The sequence below is a fragment of the Lissotriton helveticus genome, chromosome 7 (assembly GCF_964261635.1).
Source record: "Lissotriton helveticus chromosome 7, aLisHel1.1, whole genome shotgun sequence".
Lineage (NCBI taxonomy): Eukaryota > Metazoa > Chordata > Amphibia > Caudata > Salamandridae > Lissotriton > Lissotriton helveticus.
The window spans coordinates 735,250,747-735,277,293 of NC_136068.1; the positions used below are offsets into that span (position 1 = coordinate 735,250,747).

Below are 26,547 nucleotides of genomic sequence, written 5' to 3' on the forward strand. Positions count from 1 at the left end.
AAGAAAGCAAAAAAAACAGCTGTAAAATAAAGAGGGCATACTACTAGCAAAACTCTCAAAATCACGAATCTCAACTACCTCCTCCCCCCAGTGTGTTTTTCGCCTAGTTTGTGCATGATACGTTTTGGGGTGATATGGGGAGGGGGGAGGGGGAGGAAATCCCGAAAGATTTTCCATAGACTTAATTAGGCAGGTCTACAGTAAAAACTACTGAATGGAATTTCACCAAATTTGGCAGGAAGCCAGATCATGGTCCACAGATTGTGCTTTTTGAGATTTGGTGCACATCCGTTCAGTAGTTTCTGAGAAATTAAGGTTGAAAAATATTTGTATATCTGGACGGTTGGGTTCCATGGACTCATTCAAGAGTCCGCAAAACCCACGTGTTCTAATTGTCCCAGGGAGATTTTTTTTCCCTTGGGTCATCTCGCTCCCAGGGAAGCTAGACTCCCACAGGACTCCCACGTCGACCAAAGACATCAACTCCTCAGCATTTGTTGCATTGAAGGATACCACGATACATTTATGATTTTGGTTTTTCTCATTTATCTATGGAGCTGATGTATTGTTATGAATTGATTAGTTCATACAGATATACTGCTTTTCATGACTTTTATTTGAAGTTTTGTTCTATTTCCTGTCCCCATGAAATTTCCCTTGTGATTGATCCCATTACAATCTATTTCAACATAACCTATTTTTGCTGTGTGCTTCTTCTCTTTACTGTATTGTATTACACTGAATAGATTTATCTGAAAAGCTGTTGATTAATGTCAAAGTAATCCTATGGATACACTGGGTTTAATTGTTTAATGAACCTATAAACAATAGACATTATATTCAAGTCACTCAATCAATGAACAAAATCCTTTGTAGTCACCTTTTACATTAACTAGATTGGCTGCCAGCAACAATGTGGCTGGCAACCATTACAGGTCTCAGGATTTTGTCCTTGTCCTGATGTATATATTTAAAAAAATTATGTAAGGGGGCGAAGTAGAGATATGGCCCCCATAGGGGGGACCCACAGCCCCCCCCCAGGGACAAACTACTAATATTAATAATAAATCTGCAATTTTTGCTGCGATCCCATCGGATTGGAAAATAAAAATGGAAGCTTGAGTGCGCATTCTATAATTAAGTGTAGATGAGCACGTAGTCATTGGAGTCCCCAGTGCTGCATTACATAAGGGGAAAGGGGGCACAGGCCCCTCATCCCTGAGCCATTATATGCCCTGGGCACCTCATCCCCTGGGGCCAATATATGTAATTGAGGAACTCCCAGGGCCGAAATGGCAAAATAATGAGGAGGGAGGCTAGGTGACCCCCTCCCAGAGCATCCAAAGGCTCCAGCGTCCCCATCCCCCGGGGACACTAAACTTTGTTAGGTAGGAGAGGTTGCACGGCCCCCCTCCCTGAGCCTTCTATGGCCGTGGGGACTAAATCCAATGAGGCCGCTCACATACTGTGTTCCGGAGAGCCCACCCCCGGGACACAGCAGTTTCCCTGCCCACACCGGCGCAGGCAGGGAAAATTGTGTTAACTCCCACCAGGCGGGAGCATTTTTAAACCTCCTGCTAAATGGGACCAAGCGCAAAGTCTGCCCCCAGCTGGCAGAAGCTTTAAAAATGCTCCTTACAGATGGGAGGAGACTTTTGATCTGTTTCCCTGCCCACATTGAGGCGGGAAGGGAAATGGAATAAGATAACATTGTCCCGTCTGGAGGGAGCAGCATAAATATCTGCTCCCTTTGGGCGGGGGCAATTCTGGCTCCAACAGCATGCGGGGAACCGATTGGGGCAACGGGGGCCCAGGGCTACCCCTGTGGTCCCAAACGGGTAAACTGTTGTATCCTGGATGGGCATCCACCCATATTAAAGGCAGGAGGCCCTTCCCTTTTCTTACGTTTCAGCTCCAGGGGTGGGCTTCCCAGGGTCTATTATTAAAAAAAAAACGTTCCTGGTCGTTTGGGGTACCCAGGAACATAATAGACTTGGGGAGGGGGTTGCACGGCCCTACTACCCTTTAAAATAAATAACTGTCTCTGAGGTACCCAGGGCTAGAATAGGCATGGGTGGGGGGGTCAGACGGCACCCCTCCCCTTTAAAACGCATCTGGTCCTGGGGGGTGGGGTTCCCAGGGCCATAGTTGGCTCGGGTAGTGGAGCTGTGTGGCCCACCCTTCTCTGTTATATATATATATATATATATATATATATATTGCAACAATTTTCCCCGCCAGGGAAGGTGGAGCCGCACACGATTACCTGATATTTGCCAATGGTCTTTTTATTTTTCAATTGCATTTCCAGAACGACATTGCACAAGACGTGTTTCGTTCTCCTTAGAACTTCTTCAGTTGTGGTACACCGTTCTTCTGGGAGTGCCAATTCGTTTTCCACAGGTACACAGCAATTTAAAATGTTTATCGAGCCTCCAGTGGTCAATTTTTGGCAGGTCACTTCCTGTTCACTAAGCATGATGGTACCTGTAGTGCAAATGGTTCCCAGATTTCTTTAACAAAAGTTTTTTTTTACCCTCCAGTGGGTGCGGTGTTGTTTCAATGTCGTGGTTATTTTTTCTTTGCTTTTGGGAATTTTTTCGGCAGCAGGTTTCCCCAATTCAGCCCCTCTTTTTGGTTGGCGCGTTGGGTCCAAGACCGGGTCCAGTACCCGGGAGCACCATGTCCCCCTAAGCCGTATTCACGGAGCAACAAGGAGGTTCATTTCGGAGGGCATGTGGCGCTCAGGATGGCAGCGCAGTCTCCTTCGGCGGAACCAAGCCGATTTTGTATTGCAACAATTTTCCCCGCCAGGGAAGGTGGAGCCGCACACGATTACCTGATATTTGCCAATGGTCTTTTTATTGTTCAATTGCATTTCCAGAACGACATTGCACAAGACGCGTTTCGTTCTCCTTAGAACTTCTTCAGTTGTGGTACACCGTTCTTCTGGGAGTGCCAATTCGTTTTCCACAGGTACACAGCAATTTAAAATGTTTATCGAGCCTCCAGTGGTCAATTTTTGGCAGGTCACTTCCTGTTCACTAAGCATGATGGTACCTGTAGTGCAAATGGTTCCCAGATTTCTTTAACAAAAGTTTTTTTTTACCCTCCAGTGGGTGCGGTGTTGTTTCAATGTCGTGGTTATTTTTTCTTTGCTTTTGGGAATTTTTTCGGCAGCAGGTTTCCCCAATTCAGCCCCTCTTTTTGGTTGGCGCGTTGGGTCCAAGACCGGGTCCAGTACCCGGGAGCACCATGTCCCCCTAAGCCGTATTCACGGAGCAACAAGGAGGTTCATTTCGGAGGGCATGTGGCGCTCAGGATGGCAGCGCAGTCTCCTTCGGCGGAACCAAGACGATTTTGTATTGCAACAATTTTCCCCGCCAGGGAAGGTGGAGCCGCACACGATTACCTGATATTTGCCAATGGTCTTTTTATTTTTCAATTGCATTTCCAGAACGACATTGCACAAGACGCGTTTCGTTCTCCTTAGAACTTCTTCAGTTGTGGTACACCGTTCTTCTGGGAGTGCCAATTCGTTTTCCACAGGTACACAGCAATTTAAAATGTTTATCGAGCCTCCAGTGGTCAATTTTTGGCAGGTCACTTCCTGTTCACTAAGCATGATGGTACCTGTAGTGCAAATGGTTCCCAGATTTCTTTAACAAAAGTTTTTTTTTACCCTCCAGTGGGTGCGGTGTTGTTTCAATGTCGTGGTTATTTTTTCTTTGCTTTTGGGAATTTTTTCGGCAGCAGGTTTCCCCAATTCAGCCCCTCTTTTTGGTTGGCGCGTTGGGTCCAAGACCGGGTCCAGTACCCGGGAGCACCATGTCCCCCTAAGCCGTATTCATGGAGCAACAAGGAGGTTCATTTCGGAGGGCATGTGGCGCTCAGGATGGCAGCGCAGTCTCCTTCGGCGGAACCAAGCCGATTTTGTATTGCAACAATTTTCCCCGCCAGGGAAGGTGGAGCCGCACACGATTACCTGATATTTGCCAATGGTCTTTTTATTTTTCAATTGCATTTCCAGAACGACATTGCACAAGACGCGTTTCGTTCTCCTTAGAACTTCTTCAGTTGTGGTACACCGTTCTTCTGGGAGTGCCAATTCGTTTTCCACAGGTACACAGCAATTTAAAATGTTTATCGAGCCTCCAGTGGTCAATTTTTGGCAGGTCACTTCCTGTTCACTAAGCATGATGGTACCTGTAGTGCAAATGGTTCCCAGATTTCTTTAACAAAAGTTTTTTTTTACCCTCCAGTGGGTGCGGTGTTGTTTCAATGTCGTGGTTATTTTTTCTTTGCTTTTGGGAATTTTTTCGGCAGCAGGTTTCCCCAATTCAGCCCCTCTTTTTGGTTGGCGCGTTGGGTCCAAGACCGGGTCCAGTACCCGGGAGCACCATGTCCCCCTAAGCCGTATTCACGGAGCAACAAGGAGGTTCATTTCGGAGGGCATGTGGCGCTCAGGATGGCAGCGCAGTCTCCTTCGGCGGAACCAAGCCGATTTTGTATTGCAACAATTTTCCCCGCCAGGGAAGGTGGAGCCGCACACGATTACCTGATATTTGCCAATGGTCTTTTTATTTTTCAATTGCATTTCCAGAACGACATTGCACAAGACGCGTTTCGTTCTCCTTAGAACTTCTTCAGTTGTGGTACACCGTTCTTCTGGGAGTGCCAATTCGTTTTCCACAGGTACACAGCAATTTAAAATGTTTATCGAGCCTCCAGTGGTCAATTTTTGGCAGGTCACTTCCTGTTCACTAAGCATGATGGTACCTGTAGTGCAAATGGTTCCCAGATTTCTTTAACAAAAGTTTTTTTTTTTTTTTTACCCTCCAGTGGGTGCGGTGTTGTTTCAATGTCGTGGTTATTTTTTCGGCAGCAGGTTTCCCCAATTCAGCCCCTCTTTTTGGTTGGCGCGTTGGGTCCAAGACCGGGTCCAGTACCCGGGAGCACCATGTCCCCCTAAGCCGTATTCACGGAGCAACAAGGAGGTTCATTTCGGAGGGCATGTGGCGCTCAGGATGGCAGCGCAGTCTCCTTCGGCGGAACCAAGCCGATTTTGTATTGCAACAATTTTCCCCGCCAGGGAAGGTGGAGCCGCACACGATTACCTGATATTTGCCAATGGTCTTTTTATTTTTCAATTGCATTTCCAGAACGACATTGCACAAGACGCGTTTCGTTCTCCTTAGAACTTCTTCAGTTGTGGTACACCGTTCTTCTGGGAGTGCCAATTCGTTTTCCAAAGGTACACAGCAATTTAAAATGTTTATCGAGCCTCCAGTGGTCAATTTTTGGCAGGTCACTTCCTGTTCACTAAGCATGATGGTACCTGTAGTGCAAATGGTTCCCAGATTTCTTTAACAAAAGTTTTTTTTTTACCCTCCAGTGGGTGCGGTGTTGTTTCAATGTCGTGGTTATTTTTTCTTTGCTTTTGGGAATTTTTTCGGCAGCAGGTTTCCCCAATTCAGCCCCTCTTTTTGGTTGGCGCGTTGGGTCCAAGACCGGGTCCAGTACCCGGGAGCACCATGTCCCCCTAAGCCGTATTCACGGAGCAACAAGGAGGTTCATTTCGGAGGGCATGTGGCGCTCAGGATGGCAGCGCAGTCTCCTTCGGCGGAACCAAGCCGATTTTGTATTGCAACAATTTTCCCCGCCAGGGAAGGTGGAGCCGCACACGATTACCTGATATTTGCCAATGGTCTTTTTATTTTTCAATTGCATTTCCAGAACGACATTGCACAAGACGCGTTTCGTTCTCCTTAGAACTTCTTCAGTTGTGGTACACCGTTCTTCTGGGAGTGCCAATTCGTTTTCCACAGGTACACAGCAATTTAAAATGTTTATCGAGCCTCCAGTGGTCAATTTTTGGCAGGTCACTTCCTGTTCACTAAGCATGATGGTACCTGTAGTGCAAATGGTTCCCAGATTTCTTTAACAAAAGTTTTTTTTTTACCCTCCAGTGGGTGCGGTGTTGTTTCAATGTCGTGGTTATTTTTTCTTTGCTTTTGGGAATTTTTTCGGCAGCAGGTTTCCCCAATTCAGCCCCTCTTTTTGGTTGGCGCGTTGGGTCCAAGACCGGGTCCAGTACCCGGGAGCACCATGTCCCCCTAAGCCGTATTCACGGAGCAACAAGGAGGTTCATTTCGGAGGGCATGTGGCGCTCAGGATGGCAGCGCAGTCTCCTTCGGCGGAACCAAGCCGATTTTGTATTGCAACAATTTTCCCCGCCAGGGAAGGTGGAGCCGCACACGATTACCTGATATTTGCCAATGGTCTTTTTATTTTTCAATTGCATTTCCAGAACGACATTGCACAAGACGCGTTTCGTTCTCCTTAGAACTTCTTCAGTTGTGGTACACCGTTCTTCTGGGAGTGCCAATTCGTTTTCCACAGGTACACAGCAATTTAAAATGTTTATCGAGCCTCCAGTGGTCAATTTTTGGCAGGTCACTTCCTGTTCACTAAGCATGATGGTACCTGTAGTGCAAATGGTTCCCAGATTTCTTTAACAAAAGTTTTTTTTTTTACCCTCCAGTGGGTGCGGTGTTGTTTCAATGTCGTGGTTATTTTTTCTTTGCTTTTGGGAATTTTTTCGGCAGTAGGTTTCCCCAATTCAGCCCCTCTTTTTGGTTGGCGCGTTGGGTCCAAGACCGGGTCCAGTACCCGGGAGCACCATGTCCCCCTAAGCCGTATTCACGGAGCAACAAGGAGGTTCATTTCGGAGGGCATGTGGCGCTCAGGATGGCAGCGCAGTCTCCTTCGGCGGAACCAAGCCGATTTTGTATTGCAACAATTTTCCCCGCCAGGGAAGGTGGAGCCGCACACGATTACCTGATATTTGCCAATGGTCTTTTTATTTTTCAATTGCATTTCCAGAACGACATTGCACAAGACGCGTTTCGTTCTCCTTAGAACTTCTTCAGTTGTGGTACACCGTTCTTCTGGGAGTGCCAATTCGTTTTCCACAGGTACACAGCAATTTAAAATGTTTATCGAGCCTCCAGTGGTCAATTTTTGGCAGGTCACTTCCTGTTCACTAAGCATGATGGTACCTGTAGTGCAAATGGTTCCCAGATTTCTTTAACAAAAGGTTTTTTTTTTACCCTCCAGTGGGTGCGGTGTTGTTTCAATGTCGGAACCAAGCCGATTTTGTATTGCAACAATTTTCCCCGCCAGGGAAGGTGGAGCCGCACACGATTACCTGATATTTGCCAATGGTCTTTTTATTTTTCAATTGCATTTATATACACACACACACACACACACACACATACATATATACACACACACACACACAGTCCCAAGGGGATGGGGTTCCCAGGGCCTAATGAAGCCCAGGCAGGGGACCAAGCAACCTTCCACCCCTTTAAAATAAATAAGGCCCTGGGGGCAGGGTCGGACTGGCAGTACTGGGCATCATGCATTTACCCAAGAGGATGGAAGAGTGGGGGCAGGTTTTGTTGTTTTGTTACTGCAGGTCTATTTTCAGCAGTACTGCAATATCAGCCCCCAGTAATAAAAGCAGCAGTGCTTCACACCTGTTCCCCCCACCCTACCCTGGGGGCTGGTCCAACAAAATTGCCATGGCTGCTTTGAGTTCCTAGTCTGGCACTGCCTGGAGGGTGGGGCCCGCAGGAACTAGGAGGATCGGGAGGGGGGCACAAGACTCCCTCCTCTTTAAAATAAGGGGGATGGGTTCCCCAGGGACTATGAGGTTGGTGGAGGGGGCTGCACAGCATCTCATTAAAGTGCAGCAAAGGCTCTGAGGTTATGCTGGGGGGGGCTAGGAGAGAATAATTAGGAGTTAGGATTGTACTTAATATGTTAGGATATATTGATTTAATAACATTATTTGAAATTATTATTAATCTAACGCATAGGGAAGGTGCATTGAACTCAAGCGGTAGACTAGCATGGGACATTTTACCTTACTGATTGTTCTTGTATAAATGATGTTGATATGACTAACTAGGTCACTAGAGTACCTGAGTGTACTACTATTAAAACAATATTAAATCTAACAAATATTTAGTTAAAAAAGAGCTTAGAGGAGGATGCAGCAGACTAGAAAATTTCCTTCAAGAAGTTCGTTTTATCTCCATTATTGTCAGTAGAAAACCAAGACATCTGCAGCTTTCCATAGAGGCTCATTAAAAGAGAATGTGTCCTCCGCTGAAAAATTAGGGGTATTATCAAAATCTTCTTCAGACTCTTGATCCTCATCTACAGGCAGAACAGCATGAAAGGTGTGAGAAATCCCCTTGACTCAAAGGAGAAGGCGCAAAATGCTGCCTTCTCATCATCTACCTCTTCACACACTTTCCCCAAAGCCTATAATGCATGAAGCATGAAACCCAGATGTGCGAGAGGAGAGCCTGGGACTCTGGGGTCGAGAGCGCAAGGAGCTAGGAGAGGTCTTGTCAGCATCAACCCCACAGATTTAACCAATTCCGATCAATGGAACACTCAAATGAAGAATTGGATAAGGGCCCTTCACCGGCACTAGCTATGGCACAATCCTTTGTGCTGATGTTGAAAGGTTCAACAAAGCCTCTAAAGAAAGAATAGAACATGTCAAAGTTGGGATGGAGCAGACCATCCGTCTGATGCGGACACAGGATAGGGTAGAGACTGCTGGCAGAGGGGCCTACAATGGGCCTTGAAATTCCATGATCCCAAAGGTTCACCAGAGGGAGCTGTAGGGGTCGAACCCTGAAGAGCAAAGCTTGGATGAATGCTGTCATCTGAGGTGAGTCAAGGCCAGGTGTTACAAAAGCTGGGAGCAGTTCAAGCAGCACAAGATACAACACTGGAACTGACCCAAGTCAAGTTTATTCAAATGTTCGGTTTTTAAAACCATTACACTGTATAATTTCATTTACATTACTTAAAGGGTCCTATGACAAACGTTAGAAAAAAGTATAAAAATCTTTGTTCATTGTTCTATAATTAATAAAAATCAAGACCAGATTATATTATCCATAAAGTACCGCAACCTCAACAATCGTCCTCATCATAAGAATCAAACTGTCATAACAAATGCGCTTTAGATGGTTTGTTTTTCTTATGGAACTCGACCCAATTCCTTCAGAGACATTTATAAATGTTACCCCCCTGCAGACAAGTGGAATCGAAGACCCACCTAACCAGGTAGTTACTGATTCTCTGCATGTTCGTATATTCATATTAATGAATATTTCTTTCAAAAGTATATTTTTCTTTTAATAACTTCGGACATGCACAGAGAATATGTGATAGGGCTTTGTGTTTGTAGTTGCACAATCTGCAGTCTTGATTTTGATGCTTGTCTTTCCAGGAGGGGATCAGATCCTTTGTTTGTGTGACGGGGCGGGCCGCCCCTGCGAGGACTACGAGAAGAGCGGAACTGTTACACAAGACTGGTGGTCAGCTGTGCCTTTTTTACCCCTTTCTCTTCCTCTCCAGCAAACAACGTCTTTTCCTGAAGAGGAGTGGTCAAGCCCTGATTATGCGTACCCGTGGGGTGGCGAGGTGGATTCGGGACTCTGCACCTTTAACACAGACAGCGACGTAGCCGAGACTCCGCCCACTACACTGCTCGACACGTCAAAAGGAGGAGGAACCCGGAAGACGCCGGAGAACGTTTCCCCGGAGGACGACAACGGAGAAGAGAGGAAGCAGAGGACGGGTCGGAGAGAAACCAGCCAAACGGAAGACGTCAAGCCAGGAGGCCAACGGTTCCGCGAAGCGCCCTGCCACGCTCCCGCGGGAGGGGCGTGGCTAACAAAGGTACGGGGCAAGGTTGCGGGCTGGGCGGGTTGGAGTGGATGATCCGCTCACTGTTTTCCACCGCACGTTTCCCTGCACCCCTTCCTCACTGGCACTTCGTCACCTCGCCTTGTATATACACTGTGACACCGACTCCCTCACTCCCGATCCCTTTGCGAGTGTGAGAGAAACACTCCCCTGATACTTTTCTTTCTTCATCTTCCTTTCCCGGTGGTGCTCTCCCGGACTCCGGCTGGAGGTCGACGGCGACCCCGTCATTCTGGCGGCAACTCCACCTGCACGTCGCAGAGCCAACCTGGACTTACCTGTTTTCCCGAAAGGCGTCAGGACGGAGACAGATGAATTTGCCCGATTAAGACTTTCCAAAAGGAGAAAGAAAGCCTATTTGAAAATAAAGCACTCGTTAAAAGCACTCTTTCAGCCTTCCGACTCACTTCCTTCCCCTGTGATACCCACCCCGTTACAGTTTCCCACATACCAAATCGTAAGTTCATGAATCAATTTTTTAAAATCTTTGAGAAATGAGCTGATAAATAGTCCTGATGTTTCCTGGTGCCATATAAATTAATCACCGTCCAGGCATGACGTCATTGTAATACGATGCTTTCATCTGTTATGTTAGACGGGAGTTTTGTTGAGAGGCTAATCGCTTTGTTGAGGGTCAGTTTCCCCATGCCCAAGTTCTGAATTTCTTGAGCGGAAAGATCTATAACTTGTGCTAAATTGCAGCCCCAGGAATTTAGTATTTTATTCTCTCTCTTTGAGCTTCTATTTATTTTCAGCACAGGTGCTCGATAGACAAGGAAACTTTAAAGCAGTACTCCTACTCGTCAGTAAGCGACATCCGCACTGAAGTTCTAATCGCTGAGTTGGAGGGAAGGCTCTCAACAGCAAAGTGTCCCGCATACCTCCAATGAAAGGGAACCTCTTTGAAGGAGTCAAAATACATTTTTATTGAAAATCCTATAGATGTCAGCAGGTTTGCCATTGTCTGGTGGTGGCTTACAACTGTTGGGGTGAGCCCGCCTTCTATAACCAATCGTCGAGGTATGGGCAGATTGCTATTCTCAACCTCTGAAGTTGGGTAGCAACCACCATCTTCCCTTTTGCAAACATCCAAGGGAACTGGTGAGACCAAAAGGGAGCACAGAGAGTTGAAAGTACTTGTGGCCTACCTGAAACTGCAGGTAAGACCTGTGGGATTGAAGGACAGGGATGTGAAAATAGGCATCCTGCAAATCCAATGCTACCATCCAATATCCTGGATCCAGGGGAAACAGAATTTGGTCCATGTTGAGCATCTTTAACTTGTTCAGAGAATGGAGTCTAAAAAATAATTAGGTCCTTTGTCCTCCTTTAACACCACAAAGTAGCAGGAACAGCAACTAGTATCGATCTCCGATACCAGACTGTCTTTATGACTCCCTTCTTCAAGAAAGAGTGAACTTTGTGCTGGAGAATGGACAAGTGGTCCTCTGGAAGCCATTGTGGTGAACACAACATATCTGATGTGTTGCTTTGCGTCCCAAGGAGGTAAAAACATATCTGACCTCCAACTGGGCGACAGTGCACCCCTGATGACAAGCTAAAGAGGTGCCATGGCAGGTGGGTGGATTTTGTTAGAAAATCTCAGGTTCTAGTCTGGTGCCAAGACGTACTCACAAGGTGAGGAATCTGCAGTTAGAAGTATCCATCAGAAGATAATGTCTCTCTTCCTCCTTAGAGGAATAAGGTGTGGCAAAGAATGTTGGGAGGGCAATAGCCTTCCCTCCATGAAATGGAATGACCACTTTCAGTAGAAAAGAAGCTCGGTCCTCAACACCAACTTATCATGAAAGAATGTTATAGGACGGGGGTTGACTGAAAAAGCCTGGCGCTTGCTCACTCATTAGGCTATGGCAATGAGAAAGACAGTTTATAACATCAAAAGCCTTCATGGACATCAGCTCAAGAGGGGGGCACATCAAAAAATTAAGTACTAAGTTTATGAGCAACTGTTTGTGAAATGACAAAGAAAAAAAGGGCAGAGATCCGGATCAGAGTCTGGATGCGTGAAAATAAAGTAACTGAAGCCTACACGCAGGGGTGGTGCCTATATTGGCTCTGCTTCATCACTTCGGGGCAGAAGGAATCCATTGAAGATCCACACAATGTCACCCATCAGCGTGCAAGAGAGCTGCTGTGCAAAGGTTCTGGATCAAGTCTAAAAGTGAGGAATCTGCAGTTAGAAATATTCACCAGAGAGAATGTAATAGTGGAACAGGGTCAGAGTAAGGCTTCTTGACAACGGATTGTGCTTTTGTAATTTCATAGCACTGCACTGGTTGAGTTCGGGCTGATGTCGACTTGGGGTCCAACATAAGCATTAGTTCAACCACTGGTGTCAAGGTGGCAGGAACTTGTGTGGACCATGTGGCCAGAGTAGAAGTGTGCAACGCAGTTGAACAGGCCCATTAATGGATTCCAAAGGAGACAGACTGAGCTGGGGAGGGACTTGCTGGCGGGAACCAGACTGGAGGCCAATGTGCTTCCGTGCGGCTCAAAGGAATGCCAGAGGAAGCCAGAAGTTCAGTAAATATTTGCAAAACGGCCACTTTAAAGGCTGCGATCTGCAGCTGGGTCATTGATGGCCTACGGATCTCAGGGCACATCGAGACCAGTTGAGAAAACGATTCAGAGACCAGTGATCTTGTTGGAGCGCAACTTACATCCCAACACTTGTGCTTCCACCTTGGAGTCAGAGTGGCAGGATGGGGTCGAATTGTGCTTCACGTTTTATTGTGTAGGGACTTTCTAGAAGACTTCGAGCCGGAGGTGGAATGATGGCATGAGTGGCCCCATAACTGGGACTGCACCCAGGCCTGTGACTTAGAGTGTGATTCATGCAAAGACTGAAACTTCTTTTTATGCTTGGCGACATATAGATTTGCTCCAGGCTTTTAATCACCTTTGGGTGCATGAAGGTGCACTGATCATATGAAAGTCATGGCCCTGGTCATGGCTCCAAAGACGCATCTCATCAGGATCCATGGCAACATCAGATGTTTGCAGTTGCAGCAGTTTCAATCTTCTCATTTCAGTCGGGATATTGTTCCTTACCACACTGTGAAAAGTTCAGAAGTCGTTGGAAAACTAGGCAAATTCTAGAGTTGAGCTCTGATCCATGTCAGAAGGGTGGAAGGAAAGGAACTCCTGTCAGCATGCAGGGTGGCACTCGTATACAACGCTCTGCTTCATTACTTCTGGGGCGGTATGGAGCCAATGTGGAGCTACACAATGCTACCTAGCAATGTGCAGGAGGACTGGTGTGAAAATATCCAGGTCCTGTCTAGCGCCTGGGGAATATTCTAAGGCGAGGAATCTGCTGTTAGAAATATCCATCAGATTTTTCTTTTGATTGATGAAGTTATCACAGATGGTTATTTCCTTAGGCATTTATTAGCATGAGCAGAAAAGGATGGCTGTTGCTAGAACTCAAATTTTGCAGGAAGTAGTGCAGTGCAAACTGAAGCAAGTCCTTTGGAAAAGTAAGCTGGGAGCATTGTGCTGCATTTTGAACTCGCTCTTTTGCTCCAGTGTGAGTCAGTGTCGTGCTTTCAGTGCAAATGTTGCATGGTCGGTAACAGGTTAAGGTAAGCTGCTAGCTTTTAGGTCGAGCCTAGGCAGCGTGCATGGGCTGTCTGCCTGACCTGCTGTAATCTATACACGGAGTGTAATCCTGTCTCCTGCTTGCCAGGGTTTCATTCTCCCGTTGCTCTTCTTTAGTGGCTCCTTATTAGTTGGTGGTCCCAATACATCATTTCTGTTTTTTCTGATCAGCACCGACCAACTACAGTTTACTTACTTTGTAAACTGTTTATGTGGTCCGTTAGGGACTATTTTTTTTCCTGCTAGCTATAGCGCCCGCTTCATGGGCCGCCATGAGCAGACTTTAGTATGCATGAGCACCGCGCTTGATGTTTTAGCACGGCGCCAGTTTTCATTATTTTCTTTTTATTAACAGGAGCTGCCATGCGCATAAATTTTACTTGCGTGGGCGTCACACTTTATATGTTAGCACAGCGCCTGCTTTCATATTTGTAACATGAGGGCCACTGCATTTGGCGAGTAGTTTTAATTTGTGAAGCTGAGGTTGCATTCCCAGTTTCCCCGAATTTGACTTTACATGAAATCATGAAACCATGTTTTGTACGGGTATGTGTTTTTCTAATAGAGAAAATGTGGCTTACGGGCTTACGGGCTAGGGCGGCCGACTTTAAAGCTGGGGACCAGGTTCGAGTCCGGCGGGCAGCTCAAACATCCTGAGATTCTGGGCAAAATCACTGAATATCCCCTAGCCAAAAAATTAAGGTGTCCATCTGTAATGGAACGGATTCTTATGCAAAGCATGCTGATACCTTCGGTTGAGTTTGAGCTATATAAAAATGAAAAACAAAAGAAAATTATCGTAAAGTGGAGTACTAAATACATCTTTTAATATCGGTATATTGCCGCAGTGGAGAGGCTTTTTATTTACATTAAATTATGGTGGCCGTGCATCTTTTTGTGCACAGCTCGCCCAAATCAGTTGGTTTTTTTAAACATTCAATAATGGCACCCACCCATCTTGTTGCATGAGGGTCGCCCAATTTTATTTGAATTTTTTAACTTCAACAATAAATCATGGCAGCCACGTGTCATTGCACACGGGCTGCCCAACTATTTTTTTATTTCATTAAATATTAGTGGCTGTGCGTCTTGTTGTGCGCGGGTCGCCACATGAGCTGCAAAACATCTATTCGTCCATCAGAGCAGCTGTGTGCCGCGGCTGTACATAAAGAAAATGCAGTTGCCATAGACAAGTAAGCATTCATTTTGAAAATCCACGCAAGTAAAATGAGAGGAGGGCATTTGCAAGAGTTTGAGCTATTGGCATTGTTAAATGACAATGCCTTCTATTTATGTGTTGGCTTTTAAAACACAAATAAAAAGCAGTGTCATTTTCAATGCCAATAGCTTAAACTCTTGCAAATGCGAAACCTATTGCATTGCAAATGCTGGTTATGTACTCTTTGGACATTCAGAATTTGCTTTCCAAGGGCACCCTTTAAGAACAGGTCGCTGCTGTCAAAACCAAACGGTATAGTAGCTCTTGCAATCGTCACACATTTTATGCCCTAGAGACAGGGTCGGATTGGTAGCGCGGGCACTCGGGAAATGGCCGTAGGGCCAGTAGCTGAGTTCTAGCAGATGGCTGCCTTTTTGGGCAGCCTGGGGGCTGTCTGTGCTGTTAGGATGCCGCTAGCGGACCAGTGGGTGCCTGAGTGGCCTTTCTAGAAGCAGATGGGCGGAGGCATCACTCCCTTTCTCTCGCTGGGCCGGCCCATTAATGTATGCTGATTGAGCGAGGCAAGGGGCCTCAGCAGAAGTGGTCTCACTTGTATATTCATGTGTGGCTCAGCAGTGTGAACTAATCTGTGCATTTTTTAATGAAATTGAAGTTAATAAAACATGCCCCTCAGCCCCTTTCTTTTTTATAAAACTTTGCTGAAGCAGTGTTTTGTGGAAAGGCAATACGCAAATGTGGGCCACTTTTTTTGGTGTGCCCGGGGCGATTTTTTATCCCAATCCAACCCTGCCTAGAGAAGTGGACTTTCCTGAGCACCAATAGCTGGAATCTCGTGTTTTTGATGACGTTTTTGAGGGAGGGGAAAGAACTCCAAATTAATCAGGGCTCCAAGGTTCCACGATTTAAAGAAGCCTCTCTCTGGTCCAGGGCTTCGAATGATGTTTTTATCTTATCCCAGAGGGTCTTTATTCCAGGCCCTTTCAAGCACTGACAGTTCTTCTCTTAGATGAAGTGAGTGAGTCTCTGGCACTGCTCAGTGTGTATTTTTCAGTATACGCTTTCTTTACTAGAGCACTTCTTGATGGCACTGCACCTACTTTTCTACGCTCACACGTCGATTCTCCGGTTTCTCTCCTCTTAGACTTTCGATAGCCTTCCTCAGCTCTTCCGGGGTACGACTGGCCCATCAATTACTGGACGAAAAGCTGCGGAAAGCAGTTATTTACTAACCAGAGAATCAGTGTTTCCATCTCATTCAGGAAAAGAAGGCACGAGTTGTTGGGAGGAGAAAAAGAGAAAAGTGCTTGAACAGCGATCAGTTACAATGCAGGGCACGGGCAGTGAGATAATAAACACAGGTTACTGAGCTGCCAATCAGGCGCGGGCTCAGCACAAAGCAGGCCTGCTCACTGTAATTGAGTAGCAGCCAAGGCAAATTCACGACCTTGGAATGTGAGTTTCAAGATATTTATTACCTACTGTATATCTCACGCTCAGCCACCAGCAGTTGGGAGTGTGCTCGGAGACGAGGCCCTGAAATTCCATTCCATCTCACGAGTATTCCTTGTTCAGATTGGCTAAAAAGTTCTCCTTCAAGTTCAGCCAAAGTACAGCCAGGTTAAACAGGGTACTTTGCGCGGAGCTGAGCAGCGCATCTGGCACGGGTAGACGGGTTTGAAAATGTTAGAAGACAGACCGACAGAAGAGAGTTCTTTGTATCGGATCCTTTCTGAAGCGCATCGTAGCACATTGTAGAGCACCAAAGCACTTTAACGGACAGGTAGCACACTGCACAATGGCTGACAGAGGGCTGTATTTTTGTTATGATTCTAGCGTTTTGGTGTCGTGCACGAGTGTCCACAGAGGTGCTATTTGCAGCGTGAGAGACAGACACGCCAATTTGAACTGTGGTTAATGAACTTTCTTCTTCCTCACTTTACCTCTGACAGGCCGAATGTGAGAATGCCCCCCAGTGGCGTAGCTAGGCCAATGGCCACCCGTGTCGGTGCCTGCGTAGCCGGCCCCGTTAAAGAGCAGGGGGGAGGGTGTGTTTTGGGAAGGATGGCGTGATTCAGCGGCGATCGCCGCCGCCAAACGGCAGGTAAGAGATGAGGAGACCGCCGCCCCCAAAACTCCTGCCGCCCGGGGCGGACCGCTCCCCCCTGCTATGCCACTGATGACCCCCCCCCACACACACACACACACACATTGCATGGCCGCGGGCTACTATATGCCCCTCCAATGCCTCACACACGATTGCTTAGCCTCGTTCTTCTACCACGTCCCCTATCCAGTGCTTTAAATGGGAAAAAATAAGTGCAGGTACTCATTAAAATAAGTTAGAGGTGTGGCAAATGGACGGGGTTAGGGGCGGGGCTAAGGGCAAGATATGATGATACATAGTGACTTCTGAACCAGTTGTAGCATGTATCAAAACGCATGAGAAATGCGTTTATGTAAACAAATCAGGTTAACTCATTACACAAAATGAAAGCCAAACAGGATGATATGTTGACATTTCCTTGTTTTTTAATATTTGCTGCATCTTAATGCCATATGTTATTTATTGTTCTTTGGCACAATACTTAGGGGCATATTATTAAGGAACGGCGTTATAATTATCGCCGCTTTAGTGGCAGAAAACTGCCGCTAAAGTGGCGATAATGGGCTTGATAATATGCCCTTGTGAATTCCCATAGAAGCCCATGTTCTGGTGTGAACATGGGCTTCTATGGGAATTCTCTACGGCATATTATCAAGCCCATTATCGCCGTTTTAGCTGCAGTTTTCTACCGCTAAAGCGGTGATAATTATAACGCCATGCTTGATAATATGCCCCTATATATTCCCAAGCGTGCACACACACAGAGAGCGAAATAAGCTGAGATGAACAGAAAAGCATTCTACCCATTCCCTTTAAAATATCTCCTGAGTGTCCTGATTCTCTCCCTTATTCTCTCTCTTTTCTCTCACACAAAAATAGGCACACACAGGTTGGCAAGCACACAGACATATAAATCTGTATGTTTAAACAATTATTAAAGTTAAGAAATGCACAGGATTTTTGACTGTACACAAATTTGTGTTAAAATACCATTTCAAAGCTCATTCATGATTTCAGAGCTCAACATCTGGTATTTTTATATGAAAAAAGTGTCAATCCTAAATTCATCTGTCACCTCACTTCTATAGATTTAACCCTCCCCCTTCCTTCTATGTTCATCTTAACTTACTCTCAAACAAATCCATTTGCCAGTTGTCCTGGAGGTCATTCCTGGAGTGCTGCAGCGTTCCCTGCTGTTCATTTCTCTATGGGAAAGGCCAGTAATTAATTTGTAAAGAAATAGGTGCCAGGGCTCCTAGTTTTATCTCAGAACCTCTTTTCCAGCGCTGACGAATACGAGGTTGACATTTGTTTCATCTACCACCAGAAACTCTCTCCCTCTTCATCTCCGTTTTGCTGCTTTTCACTCCTACTTTTTCCCCTTTGTCTCTATTTTCTAGTTGTTACCTTCTTGCATCTTTAACCATTTGTACCTTTCTCTCTCTCGTTCTGACCCAATCCCTAAAAATAAGTGCATCACCTTCAAACACCAGCTCAAATTAAGCACTGGAGATAGGATTTGTGGTGGTAGTGTGGGCCTATATGTTGGCTCTCTGGCCTGTCTTGAATGTTAAAAAAACACGCACATATTTGTTACCGGAGCTAAGTTGACAATAATTAGTTATTGAAAGGCTTCTCTCTTTCTGTGTAGCCGAGCATGTTCAACAAGGCCCGGTACAGGAGGAGGCAGAAACGGGCATTCACTGGCAGCTTCACAGTCAAGTGCATCCCAGCGGTCCCATCCAGCCCAGCGCCGGCAACAAAGTGCCCTCGAGGCTGTCCCAGGAATTAAATATATGCAATGGCAGGTCACCACTGCACAAGACGGCGAAGTAAACAAGAGGTCCAAAGTCAAGGCATCATTTGTAATTGAAAAAAGAAGGCACAGTGATATTTATTCGTCTACCTACACTCACCCACTACGTAAATTTCTTTAGCACTCATGACAGGCAGTATCTGAGGGGTGAGAAGAACTGTGGGCTCCGCCCTACTGCCGGCTTAGCTGGGGAGACACAGCCCTAGGCCTCTGTTTAATATTTTATTGCTAGGCGCTAAGCACACAGGCTAGCGTAATGTACACATTTTCGTGTGTTTGTCACGTTCCTTCATCGTCCTGGGCTTGCTGTTCCCAAGCTTGCCTCGCCCCAGCTGAGTCACGAGCCAGCCCCTAGCTATATTTATACCCAATTAGAGGCTCGGGCAGGGCGCAGGTCTTTTGAAAAAAGGGTGTAAGTGAAAGCAGCTCGGAAGATGAATTAGGAAAATACAGCAAACCTGCTGTGTGCATTCCTCTGTTAAAAATGATCTGCACCACAGCTCCCCGCATAAAAGACAGTGTTAGTGCCTGCCCTGGAAAATAAGTGCCGGTGCTGAGCACCGGCAACTACAGGCACAAATTAAGCACTTAAAGGGCTAATTTACACCCATGGAGCCAGTACCCAGGTCAGTCATGTTGTCATACAATGGCAGTGATTAGTGTTAGATTGGCACACAAAGGAAAGCTGCCTCTGTGCTGAACAAAAAGATGAAAAGAAACGGCTTTGGGGAAGGTAGAGGATTGTGTGGCGCTGCCGCGCGCTTTAGTACGGCCAGTGCATTTCCCTAAATGGGACAGGATTCCTGACTGGCAGCCCCAGCCCATTTCACACGCCTGACTCGAGACCGTGTGGGGCTGGTATGGTAAGGTACCCCATTTCACACGCCTGATGGAGGAAAGGGGTTGGGGGCCTTAACACTTTAAGGCTAATAGCCGTTTCGCACCTGATCGACAGTGCAGGGTCTGTCTAGACCCTGTCCTGTTGATCACAGCATGACCGCAAGCAAGCCCTCTCAAACCCCTGCAGTCTGGGGCCATTCAAGTGGGCGCTGCTGGAATCTCCAGCAGCGACTCTGCAAAAGGCCACTGAGGGGCTAAGTGACTTGCAAGCTCCTCCGAAGCTGAACGGTGTCTGCCCTGAGCTGAGGACATACCTAACCGGAGCCTGCTGTGCTCTCGATGAGGTACCGGTACTCTTCCCTGATCCAAGAAAAGTGCCGGTACTGAGGGCCTGAAAATTCGGAAGTGCCGGTACTCAGTACCGGCGAGTACCGGCCCATTTAAAGCACTGTCTCTATCCATATACTAAAGCCTGGCCTCTAAATGGTAATTTACTTGGCAGACAGAGGGCCACCCATTTGCTGGCACCATGCTCACGCCCACCTCTGAGAAGTGACTTGCTGCTGCCCAGTCATGTACGCTTTAACAACCCCGCTCTGGTCTGTGCTCACAAAATACAGTCTGTCAACCCGTCAGGTGGCTCCTTGCTTGCGTCACACCCTTGCCTGCCAACACACTACTGAGTGTCCGCTTTATCAAAATCCTATGCCCACATGGGGTACCTTACCATACCAGCTCCACACGGTCTCGAGTCATGGCCACTCGAAAAGCAGTAACCGGTGAAGCCCACCTTTCAGCCACCATCAAGCGCCACTGCCGGACACCTCTCGCTTCACGCTGCCCTGCTAGGGGCCGACCCTGAAGCTGGAGAGCCGGGTTTGAGTCTCAGCAGGGAGGCGCAACACCCTGTGACTCAGTCTGGGAAAATCGGGTTGTATGATCTTACAACGAACTCCGTTGTAACGCATGCCTTTACCACGCACGCGTTACAACGGAATGCTATTTTCACGCTTATCCTTTTCCACGTATTTTTCCGCGGTGACGTCATACGTAATAAATAAAAAACGGCAGTTTCCTTCGTCTGCGACGCCGATTGCCTGCACATCTCGACTAAAGGTTAGTGTTTTTATTGGGGGGGGGGAACCCCCCCTTTTTTTATTTGTACCCTTTACCACACATGCGTTTACTACTTACCTCGTAGTAAACGTATGCGTGGTAAAGGCTTTCGTTGTAACCACGCATGCTTTGTAATGCATGCGTGGTTAAGGTTTTCGTTGAAACGGCCACGTTGTAGTGGCCGTTTCCCGGAAAATCGCACCTCTCCCGTGCCTAAAAACGAAAGTGTCCTGGTCCGCATAACGCAACCAGTGCTCATGTAAAAGTGTCCCCGATTCCTTCGGGTCGAGTCCGTGCTTTACAAAACTACTAAAACAAGCATTTGCAATGGAATAGGTCTCGCATTGACACCAGTTTGAGCTATTGACATTGTAAATGACAATGCCTTTTAGTTTTGTTTTCATTTTTAAAACATAAATAAATGGCATTGTTATTTATAATGGCAATAGCTTAAACTCTCGTAAATACAAGACTTATTGCATTGCATTTATGATCAAAGGCATTGTCATTTACGATGCCAATAGCTTAAATTTTTGTAAATGCGAGATCTATTGCATTGCAAATTGGCTTGGCAGAGGCTTTGTATAATACTATATCTCCTTTAGTAAGCATAATGAACATGAATGGCAGTTTAGTGTGAGAGAGTGGAAAGGAGAGTGATATTAACAGAGAGACAGAAATGAGCAGAGATAAAGAGTGTGAAGGAAAGTAAAACATGAATTGTAAGAGCGAAAGTGGGAGGGGCAGATGAGAGTGATGAGAGGTAAAGGAAGATTAAGGTGAAGGGATGAGAGAACAGACCGTAAAGAAAAAAGAAAGGCGGGCGGTAGAACGGACAGCCATGAGGAATGGGTGTGGGGGCAGAGAGGGCAAATATGGGTCTAAGAGAGAAAAATAAAGGTGATGCTACTCTGCATGTTGGTACATATGCTTTCCGTGCGGAACTGTCCGAGGTACAAGGCAGCCGCGAGCAGATTTAGTGTAATACCTTGCGACAGGGACCGTGATACGAGGATTCAGACAGAGTGTGCACGTCACACTGGCACTCTCAAAATAGGCAGTCAGGTGCCGCAGCTTGAAGACGTATACGGCCGCCTCTGCCCGTGAACAATGCAGCTTTTGTGGAGGACCGAAGGCAGCCGCTGTGTTACATTACCTGCTGCCGTTTTACATTACCTGCTGTGCTCGATTCTAGGTATAGTGGTGCGTTTGTATGGGAGCTCTGCCACTCTAAGCTTCGCCTTCAAGGGAAGAAAAACCATGAAGTCGTTGGTTGCTCTACAGCCACAAAAGTGGTTTTGTGTCGATGGTAAAATAAAAGTGTGACTATATATATCTTTAGAAGTAACTTGCATCAGTTAGAAGTCTGATGGGCGCATTATGAGTAAAGTGGACGCAATTCTTACAGTAAGGTACGCATATCTAAAAACTGATGCCATATTTGGCCTGGCAACTTCAAGTTCATTGCACAATGAAATCTGAACACAGTGACGCAAGCAAGGAGCCACCTGACGGGTTGACAGACTGTATTTTGTGAGCACAGACCAGAGCGGGGTTGTTAAAGCGCACATGACTGGGCAGCAGAAAGTCACTCCTCAGAGGTGGGCGTGAGCATGGTGCCAGCAAATGGGTGGCCCTCTGTCTGCCAGTTTCCTTTTAGTTAGATTTAGGTTCAACCTCATTCACCTTACACTTGGTACCTATCTGAAGTGGGGGACCCCCTAAGATACCCCACCCTGCACCTGCGATAGCTTTTCTACACAGGGCACGCTCCACTTAGTGATGTTTTGTGAGCACTATCTGGTGGCCGCAACATTTTTTTATACCCAATTCTGAAGGAACTAAAATTTGTCCAGGTGAGGCCTGCCCTCCTACATTTACAAATGCTTGACTCTATGCAGGTCACTTACAGCGTAGCCAGTTTTCTGGTAGCGGCAGCGCGTATAAATAAAACTAGACTCACACAGAAGAATTCATTACCAGGATGATATTCTCCTGACATTTTTTTTTTCTAAGCATATAATGTACTGAGGATTGTCTGTAATTGGGGTGGGCCTATTGATTTATGATCTTGATTTTATTCCATTTTCCTCTTTGTATCAAAGATTTTAATTGTTTTAGATTGTTTAAATGAACTGCAATCATGTGTATATCTTATTTCTGTATAATTTTAAGATGTATAATAATGAATTTTGCATTGCTTTTATGGTTTTTATTAACCGAAATAAAGATATTTGACTGACTGACTGAACACAATCACACACATTGCTCAAGCGTATTGGGCCTAAAAATGAACAGATGCCTGGAGAGATAAAAAAAACACCAGACAGGTATATTTAGGAAAATTTAGCATGGTCTTCCTTCAACTGTGAAGAGTCAGGCATGCGTAGGGGACGATTTCAAATCCGAATATTTGTCGACTCTACAGAAATACCAGCCTTCATTTGAAGGTAAGTTTAGGTGCTGCTGGCGGTGGAAGAGGGAGCTTACTGTTGGGGAATGTAGGCCAGAGGGGCTGGAGTGAAGACAAATAAGTTCAATAGTTCAATTCAAGGTCTCTGCACCCGAGGAGGTCGAGCTCAACTGTGCACGTCTCACCAACTCATATGGAGGGCTTCATTGTGCAATTTTCTCCACTGAAAAATCGTTGTTTATCTATAAGCTAAATAGATGGGGTACATATACAACCATACACAAACCCTTCCATCAGTTTGTGTGCTTCCTTTTTTAGCTGCAAAAAACACAGTTGATGGACAGAATGTAGAACAATGTCATACATTCACCCCAGTACAAGGATCTGGGCCTAAATCCATCGTTTTTTTGCACCCCACACCACCCTGGGTTAGACACTGGCTATATGCAAATCAGCTCTGACCCTGTGCCTCATGGGAACAGTCCAGTCCGAACTACCAAGCCATGTCTTTCCCAGACCGGAATCAAGCATCCAAGGACCGGTTTCTGGCTATCAGCCTTCATCAGCCTGGATAGCTTGACTCCAGTGGTGTGGAGAGCCTGGGACTCACGTCTGAGCATCCCCAGCACACCCGGGGTGAAATTGCAAAAAACACAGTTGATGGACAGAATGTAGAACAATGTCATACATTCACCCCAGTACAAGGATCTGGGCCTAAATCCATAGTTTTTTTGCACCCCACACCACCCTGGGTTAGACACTGGCTATATGCAAATCAGCTCTGACCCTGTGCCTCATGGGAACAGTCCAGTCCGAACTACCAAGCCATGTCCTTTTTTAGCTGCAGCACCTTGGTATGTACACAGTTGTCAATCAAAGTATCATGGTATATATTTATTCATCTACAACTCCTGCAAATCTGCTACTGTGTCGATTTGCCATCACACCCTCCACCGATCTAGCTATTTTTTTTGACTACCCGTGCTGCCCATCTAACCACCATTGTAACTATAATTACTCGATGTGTTTACTTACCCGGTTAACTTCGGCATCTTGCTATGATAAAAACCCTCTCATTTAACTGAAGATGGATGCACCTACCTGGATGACACGCCTGGCAGTAAACTGATGGAGCCATTTAACATAAGCAAACTTGCTTGTTTTGTTGGGCAAGGGGCTCTCGTGTTACCGGCACCCATGCTTTTATCTCCAGGGTACTCCACGCAAGATGTAAGTCAATGTAACATGAGGGACAAGTCCGGAAGAGTGTACACCCTAGAAACCAAATGAACCGAGGCAAGCAACCCTCTGGGACAGGTCCCCAATCCTCAGTTCCAGCAGAACACACAGACAGCTCGTACTGGCACTGGGAGCGCGGTGCCGGGGTAAAGAAAACATGCATTCTTGCAGGGCTGAGGCGACATGTAACAAAGGCTGCTTTTAATGCTGTCCCACGAGAGAAGCGGGGAAGGCAGGAAGCACAGTACATAGATGCCCCCTGCGCGCCTCGCGAACAAAAGCGAAAGCTCGTTAAAAAAAATTTCACAAACACAAAAGTTAGTTAAAGCACATTAGGAACACTGAAGAAAAAAAAACAGATGGCCCCCTTCACGCGCCTCGAAAACAAAAGTGAAAGCAGATTTAAAACATGTGATGAACTAATTGGAAACAGATGGCCCCCTAAAGATAAGAAATTGCTGTGCGACAGCCGCAAAGCAGACAATCCAGTCCGGATGGGCTGGACGAAAAGGAGAGAGGGGGCAACAAAAAAAACTCATTCCCAATGGTAGCTCACCATTTAGCATAAACGGTGACGCGAGACAATGACAATGAGGGGTGGGGCTTGAAGTCTCCTTCTCAAATCTCCTGTCTCACTATATGTCTCACCAAGCGAGCAGCGCATGCACTGCAACGCTAGGCGAGACCTAAAAAGGTCCATGAAGGGAAGATTTTTGAAGGGCCTTCTACGGGACTAATTGGAATCTGAGGATAACCGTTCCCTGCACTCTTTGCATGTGCTTGTTAATATGTCTCTGTCCAAACCTCAATGTTTAACAACAAAGGACATTCACCCCGAGACTCTAGTGTGCCACTAGTGGTCAGATGAGTGCCTCATTGGTGGTAGCAGACAGGAGCGCCACGCCCATTGGGCTCAAGGTCTTCAGTCCCCCGTCGTGTGTCAGCCTGGGCTGAGGTAGCTTCCCGGGCACACACACAGCCGTGCTGAGTACTTCACAGATCTTTTAGAGACCAATTACTTGCTAACAAGGCTTTGTTGTGTTTTCACCCCTTCCTAGAGCACCTGCATCTCCATTCTGCATATTGCTGGAATAATCAGCCCCCCCCCCCCCCGAAATTTGTCTCTAGTTGCGCCTCTGGTAGCAGATACTTGCCAGCCTTGGTGCCACGTGCTGCTCTAAGCTTGCACCTACAGACATTACATGGCTTCACAGGCAACACCGGGTTTTACAGGCTCTTACGCTGACTGCATGGAGGGTGTTTCAGCAGTGTTCATCACGTCTCTTTGTAAAAGTATGGATGTGTGAAGTGGTTATTTCGACAGACAGTGTTCTGTCTGGATGTACGGTGGGCATTTAGTTTCACTAAAGGAGTACCCCATGCTCCTATGTAGCACAATAGGAATGCGGGCACATCTCATGGTGTGCCCAGTAGGGGTGATGCTCTACAGAAAGACTTGCTCAGATTTTGTGCACGTGATCCTTTTCAGATTAACACAGTGGGTGTGTGGACAAATCTACCTGAGTGGGAACATAAGTATGCTCTCCAGTTCACAAAAAGAGCACCTGGGCAGATCTTTTCAGTGAGTACTGCTGTTCGAATGACATGGTGGGTACTAGGGCAGAGCTCTTGTGAAGCCCACACCCACAGAGAGTGTGCCACCAGTCTTGTCCACATGTGTCTGTAGTTTAATGGAGGCAGTGCTTAATTTGTACCAGTGGAGCCCACAATGAGAGCCAGAGAAGGAAAAACAGAGGAGAGAGAAGGACGAGAAGGACGAGAAAGTCGGGAGAATCTCTGTGAAGCCACCTTTATTCAGGTATGCCAGAGGCAAGGTCCTTTTGCGGTTGCTCCTCTGTCTACATATATTGTTTGTGAACATTAACGTGTTTCTTTAAGGGTGCATGTGTGTGTTTGTATTTTCAATGCTTTAAAAATGAGCTACTTTATGTCCGAAGAGCATGAGGTTCAGGTGCAGAGATGCCACTTGGTGTAAAGATATTACTGAGCCTGAGAAAAGTTTGTTGGAGAGTAAGAATTATCCCTGGGGGAAGTGGAAGTTGCTTGCTTGACTTGCTCTCTTAGTGACATTTGGGGCAGCAGTTATGCTCCACCACTTTCCAAGTTCCTCAGCCGCCACTTGTTATGCAAACCTCGTGAATCATAAATGAAAAACATTTACTTCATAGTTCCAATTCGACCACAGTGAGCTCAAACTAGAAGGCCTTACTTTTTTCCAACCCACTAGCGGCTTCATAACGAGCATGATATCCAGAACAGATGTTTGCTGGCAGGGGCACCCAAGCTCTACAGTCTTCAGTGGTATATCCATAATTCTGCAATCCACATGCACACATCTCAGTAAGCCCATAATTTGCTGTTCTACCATGCTCGATGGCATCCCTCCCTGGAGA

General features: G+C 46.4%; 1 protein-coding gene across 4 annotated transcripts in view; it reads right to left on the reverse strand.

Moving 5' to 3' along the window:
* Positions 1–26,547, reverse strand: part of ARHGAP26 (Rho GTPase activating protein 26) — a 2,444,655-nt gene that overhangs the window by 617,109 nt on the left and 1,800,999 nt on the right. The window lies entirely within an intron of this gene.